The sequence below is a fragment of the Passer domesticus genome, chromosome 1 (assembly GCF_036417665.1).
Source record: "Passer domesticus isolate bPasDom1 chromosome 1, bPasDom1.hap1, whole genome shotgun sequence".
NCBI lineage: Eukaryota > Metazoa > Chordata > Aves > Passeriformes > Passeridae > Passer > Passer domesticus.
The window spans coordinates 47526698-47533367 of NC_087474.1; positions in this window are offsets into that span (position 1 = coordinate 47526698).

The window sequence follows — 6670 nt, forward strand, 5'->3', positions numbered from 1 at the left end:
AAACATCATGAAAAATCAGTATGTCTGAGGTTAAGACAAGAAAGACATTATCTGACATAGTTGTCCATATTGAGAAACAGTGAAGATCTGATCCTGGAATATGTAGATTGATAGAGTCAAGAAAACATTGGAAACTTCAGGAACATTCTTGGTATACTTTTGTATGCCAAAGTGAATTATCCTTTTTTTTTTTTTTTTTTCCTCTAGCTACATAGACCTGAGGGACATTACATTAAATTGGAGTTCTTTCCTGGAAGTTTCAAATCATAAGAATGCATTACTATCTAAAATAACCATAAGCCATGTGGCCACCTGATATTTAACTCAAAGAAGAATTGGCAAGTGTTTGAAAATTCTAAATTGTGTTCTAGAGAAAAAGGAATTTCCTCCTACCAATACAGGACTATATGTGCTAAAAAATGTTAGAAATTACTGAAGGGAAAAAATTCTCCAAAGATGAGATGTGACCAGGAATTGCAGTGAAGAAAAAGAACTGCATCATGACATGCAAATCATTCTCTCTTACTACCAAACATGACATATTTTTTATTACTTGCTTAATAATTTTCAAAATTAGTACAGTTTCACACAGTTTGCAGTTTTAGTTGTTTGTCTGAGGGTTTATTTTATTATCTTAATTTTTAGTATATTCAGTGATAAAGGAGGAAAAAACAAAAGAAACAGCAGATATCAGAAGATTTTTTGCATAATTTTGAAGATAGAAATGTTTCATATTGATGCCTGCAAAATAACCAAGGAAAAATGCATTTTAAGTGTCATTACAAAACAGGCACACTTTCCTTAATAATTTCTACAGTAGGAACTCGTTAAAATAGTAGGAAAACGTTAAAATTGGAGCTCTCGTTCATAATGTTCCACATCAAGATTAGAGCTAATGAAATCATCCAGACTAATTCTAAGAAGCTGGATTTTCTAATTGTCAACAAATGTAATAGTGAGAAGTTGTTACAGCTATTTTTCCTTGATAGGTCTCAAAGCGCCATACATTCATTAATTACAGACTAAAGCAATCTCATCTTCATGAGAATGTACTCCAAAGAAAACCATAATAGCATGCATAAACTTTATCTCCAAGTGAATAGCCTAATCTTTTATTTCAAACACATACCCTAGCTTACAGACAGTCTTTATGTGGTGTTACTAATTTTAGCAACTGCTTGAAGGTAAGAAGGCTGTAAACTGTTAATCAATTGAAATACAGGATTTACGCAAGTAGCATTTACAGAACATGACTCAGAGTGCTTTCTGAAAAATACAATGGAAAGTCTTGAGTGCTTGAATATCAGAAACCAAGAGAAAATTCTGGAAAAAAACCTCACAAGTATAAATAAACATAGAAGATGGGAGTTCATTACATTGTTCCCAGGATGTCTCCACACTGCCAAGTGTTTTAGTTTCCCCAAAGCTCCATACAGACATCTGAACCCATCTGGCAGGTATAATAGAAAGCATGCTGCAAAATACAAAGCAGGATGTTAAGCTTCTTGGTTAATTGATAAACAAAATAAGTCACCCAACAATTTCTTCTTCATATTGTAATTAGAAGAGAGTTATTCAAGAAGAAGATAATTTCGTGTTTTATCATGTATACACAAGCCCTGGATGGAGGAAAAACCTAGATCTCCTGGAAGGTAATCTGGTTGTTTTAGCTGGTTCTATAAGGTGATACAAATGAGTGCAGAGCAATAACATTCTGAGGAAACACTTAAAAATCTGCTTCTCTCTACTTGTCATTGGAAGTAAAATACAAGTCTTGCCTATACACCATATTGTTCTAAGTCTGTTTATACAGGACTCTGCTACCTTATCTGTAGCAGGGTTACAAAATTTTTATGCAGGTACAGCTACAGGTGTGCTTGGGACTGACTGGTCAGTAAAAGGCAAAGAAACAACAGGCAAAAACAAGGCAAAAAGAAAGCAGCTAAACAACTCCCAGGTCTAATAAACACAGGAATTCCCACTGATAGAAAGAGCACAATTTTGTATAATACATTGGATTGTGTGCTTATGCTGTTAAGAGTTTACTAAAATGCTGCTGAAGTCTAACAGCCAACATATTTGCCCAGACCACTGGAATGTGGAGTAAGATGTGCCTTCCTAACCAGCTCTTGAATAGAGACTTTTGCAAATTCTGCTACAAAGAGGAGAGCACAGCTTTATTAGGGCCCTAAACTGCCCAATGGTTTATGGGAAAACCCAGTATGAGATCCACAGCAAAGATCAAAGCAAGGGAATTCAAAGTAAAAGCAGTGTGAAGAGTTAAAATAAAAATTATTCCATCAATGTGACTATAGTTTTGTAAATGTCTTATAGCTAATTATGAATTACAAGATTAAATCTCTTCCAGACCTTGCAGAATACAAATTAAGTGCTATTTTGTGCCTACTGCTGTAACCCCAGGTACCTCAGATTTTCAAGCGAAAAATACAAGGAAGGAAGGAAAACAAAACAGCATTTCATGCACCTTATATACATACCAAAAGGTAAAAAGTAGAAAAAGGCAGAGATCACTCCATGGGGCAGAGAATTCATGCTGAACCTGTCCCATGTTATTGCTGCACTATATTATGTGTATGGGTATTGTTACAGACACACACTATACTGTATTATTTCAGGCTTTACAGGAGCTTTCTGGGATGCAATTCAAACATTTTAAAGCACATTGCTTTAGACAAAGTTCAGCACAGCAAGAAATGAGAAGGCAGGAATATACATTTATATTCAGAGTAGCTTATCTCACTTGGTCCCATTAGATCTGCAGTATCATTTAGCAAGAAATCCAAGTGCCACCTTTGCTTTGGGAAGTTCTTTCCTTATATTAAGAGGAAGAGGTCATGCAAAAGGGACAGCTCAATGTGCTGATTCATTACCTAATCAATACTGCAGACAAAGAAAGTAGGGATATGGTAAAGCACATGGCTTGCACAAATTCTGCACTTTTCTGTCAAGGAATGAGTCAAATAGTTCAGCTTGTGAAGAAAACAAGTGAGAAGCCAAGGAAACATTAGCACAACCCTCACAAATCTCACAACCCTCACATTAGCACAGCCCAGAAGACCTCAAGAGAGATGATAAAGCTGTGTATGCAAACTAAATATATTGTGCATACAGCACCTCAAATACCATCTTATTTTGGTCCTAGGGTAGAAATGGCTTGTGACAGTGACTGGTTTCTCCTGGCAAATAAGGCCCACTTCAGTTTGGGGCTAGCACATTTCAGACAATTCTGTGCCTCTTACTCATGAGTGTTACTGGAGTGCTACAAGGCCTTACAGAGCAGCCTTGCCCTTTTCTCTCACTGCATCAGACTCCTGGGCAATATGTAATCAATCCCCTCTGGACATGCCTGACTTTAATCAGCGATGTCAGGCCTGGCTCCTTCAATCATCTGTCTTGATGTCATGATACCTGATCAGCACCAGGGAATAGTTTCTTTTCTGGGCAGCTGCTCAAATTGCCTGCTTCGCAAATTGGACAACCTATATGTATCACTGTGGCTCATTTTTCTGACAAAGATGGTCTGCAAACTCAGAGGTGTCAAGCCTACTACCCATCTAATTTTTCTTTTAGCACCACCAAGTACCACTCTACTTGTTACTGTGTACTATGCTTCATCTTTTGGCAAATGTTTTTCTAGGATGGGGGAAAATGTATGCCTGCAGTGGTGTTCAGAATCCTAAATTAACAATATTTCAAGCTATTTTTTGTAACACCTATTCAGAAATTAGGCATCGAACACTGCAGTTCAGTGACTGTTTCTTAACTCAACATCATTTTTACTAGCAACGAAATCCCACCACCTGCAGCAGTAACTGTGACATTTCTTTTCCAAGGGACAAGGACAGGGAAGATGTGTGGAACACATCAAGAACAAAACACACAGAGAAAAGTTAAATTTTCCTGTAATGGATTTAGAGGTTACAGGACCTAAAATTATTTTAATGGTCAATAAAACTGAGAAATCATTGGTACAAGGCAAGCCCTCCTCTCTGAGGACTCCTTATAGCAACAGTATTTCCATGAATCAAAGACATTAAAGATTCTTAAAGCTTATTTTCCTTGCTGTATAAGAAATCCTTGAATGCTCCCCATGGCACTGCATCATGACAAAATATCACTAGATAGGTGGTCTATAACATCCTAATGAAAGCATTTATGCTTTTACCCATGGTTTAAGATTCTGAGAGAACTACAATTCTCTATCTACTGAAGTTCTTACCAACTTTAACTATTTTTTAGCACATGCTGACTATAGGTAACTAGCTCTTATGTTCTGCAGCTCTATAAATGGTGGTCTTTGTATTTGACTTTATCCATTCATAGTTACTTAGGCTCAGGTTTCTATTCACTTGGACTGCTAATGACATACAGAACTAAATCAAAGTGGTATCAGTCACTGAACTGTTGAGCTGGAAGTGCAAATATTGATGCATAATTGCCAACTCCCTCTAACCAACCCAAAATACTTACACTGACTGTAGTTACAGAAACATAGATTGCAATAAGTCTGTGTTATTTGCAACATGATGTAAGGCAAAAATAACACCCTGACCCTTTTCCAGTTTCACCTCTAGACTCTGCAAGTATCAGCCTCACTCTATGAGAAGTCCACTTGGAGCATGGGCAAGACTAGTGTGAGAATTTATTTTGGACCTGGACCTATTATGAGGCTGTCCAAATTGACCACCTGAACATGGCTCCCTAAATGAGCAGGGCTAAATAGTAGTCACCATTTTGAGAAATTAGCAATTTTGAAATAATGTAAAATGTAGTTTTCAAGATTATCATAAACGGCAGTAAAAAAAGGGATATATTACAAAGAAAATTACAGTGAGAGAGCAGCGTGTGAGGATTACATGTCTGCATCATCCAAGCCCTATGAAAACACTGTGAAACCAAAACACCCATAAAGCAAAAATTATTTTTTGGGCAATGGGAAGGTGTGGAAGAGATGTTTTCTTTAAGTGTTACTAGTTAAACAATCAGTCCAGTATTCTTAAAAATCTTTTAGGGTAAACCTGTTGCTCCTCAGCAAACGATTTGCTGCTATGAGAATCACTGACTTCAGTGCTAGTGCTGGAGAACAGATAAGCTTCTGCCATAATTCTAAGTATCAGGATGTAAAATTTTAAGCATATCAAAAATTATAATCAATTTTAATCAAAAGAAAACATAAAACATTCAGCCAAAACAATGTTTCTTGAGACACTTATCTCTCCTGATAACCAGTGGGGAAAATTCTTTATTTTAAATTAGTATTTTTAAGTGAGCAGCCGAAAGAAAGAAAGAAAGAAAGAAAAAGAAAGAAAGAAAGAAAGAAAGAAAGAAAGAAAGAAAGAAAAAGAAAGAAAGAAAGAAAGAAAGAAAGAAAGAAAGAAAGAAAGAAAGAAAGAAAGAAAGAAAGAAAGAAAGAAAGAAAGAAAGAAAGAAAGAAAGAAAGAAAGAAAGAAAGAAAGAAAGAAAGAAAGAAAGAAAGAAAGAAAGTCACAGAAGGAAAATCAACTTTCCATTAACTTTCATGGACATTCAATCAGGGTCAAGGTAGCCGTTCAGAAAAGCCACCTACAAACATACAAAAACTCACTGATTATTATATTGTGTCATGCAAGCTCAAACTTGAAATAAATGACAATATTTAGGAAGCTAAAATATTCACAATTCTACCACAAATCAATGTGATCTGCTAGTTCTGCTGAGAAATCATGTTGCTTTAGTTGGAGCTTGGCAATTAGAGTATAAGGCAAGGTTTATTAGGAGTTTTCGTAAGCAGAAAAATGAGGCCAAGTGGTATGTGAGAACTTTTTTCAATCTGGTGTGGCAAAGAACCAAAAAAAGATGCATCCTTCATTCCACACTAAAACTCCTCCAATAACCCCTGTTTTTTTTTAAAAAATATCCTTTACCAAATAGCCACATTTACATTATTTACCTAATAAAGTCTTTCATTTCTTCTCGATCAGTCCAGAAATTTATTTGCCTACATTGACTCATAATAGTCATGCCACTTGTCTACCAAACTTCATAAACAGCCCTCCTACTACCCTGAAGTATGCTTGAGTCTACCTCCTTTGCGTATTGTTTGAAAGAAAACAGTGCCCACAACATTTTCCCAGCTGAAATTTCTTAAAAGAGCAATATCTGACATTTTCATAGTGCATCCATCAGACCACAACAGAAGATAATTTCCTCTGGTCTTCCTTTCTTGTGATCCAATTTAGTAACAGAAAATAACATTTAGACAAAAGACAGAATCTCCCAGTCTCTGCTAGGAAGAAAAAGAACAGCCAGCAGAAGCCCTGCTTTTAATGGAAAAGGGAATTTCTCATCTATTTCTCTTTAAACACATACAATTACTTCAATTCCTCTCAACTCTGTTTTCTTATCAGGTCTTTCAGGATTTTGTCTTAAGAAGAGAAGGAAAACAAAACCCAGACCAACCATCCAAACTTGCTCTCTGCTTCCCTTGGAAGCAAGTCTGGTCTTTGCCATTCCCATTTTACTAGATCAGTCATATAATATCTAGGCTTTAGCCTTGCCGCTTACCAGAAACTGGTGGGAGGAAAAAGCAGTACTGCTCAGAGGGCCAGCCCACCTTGAAACATTCAACCCTTTAAGGCAATTAAATAAACTGTTGTTAATTAAAGCAATA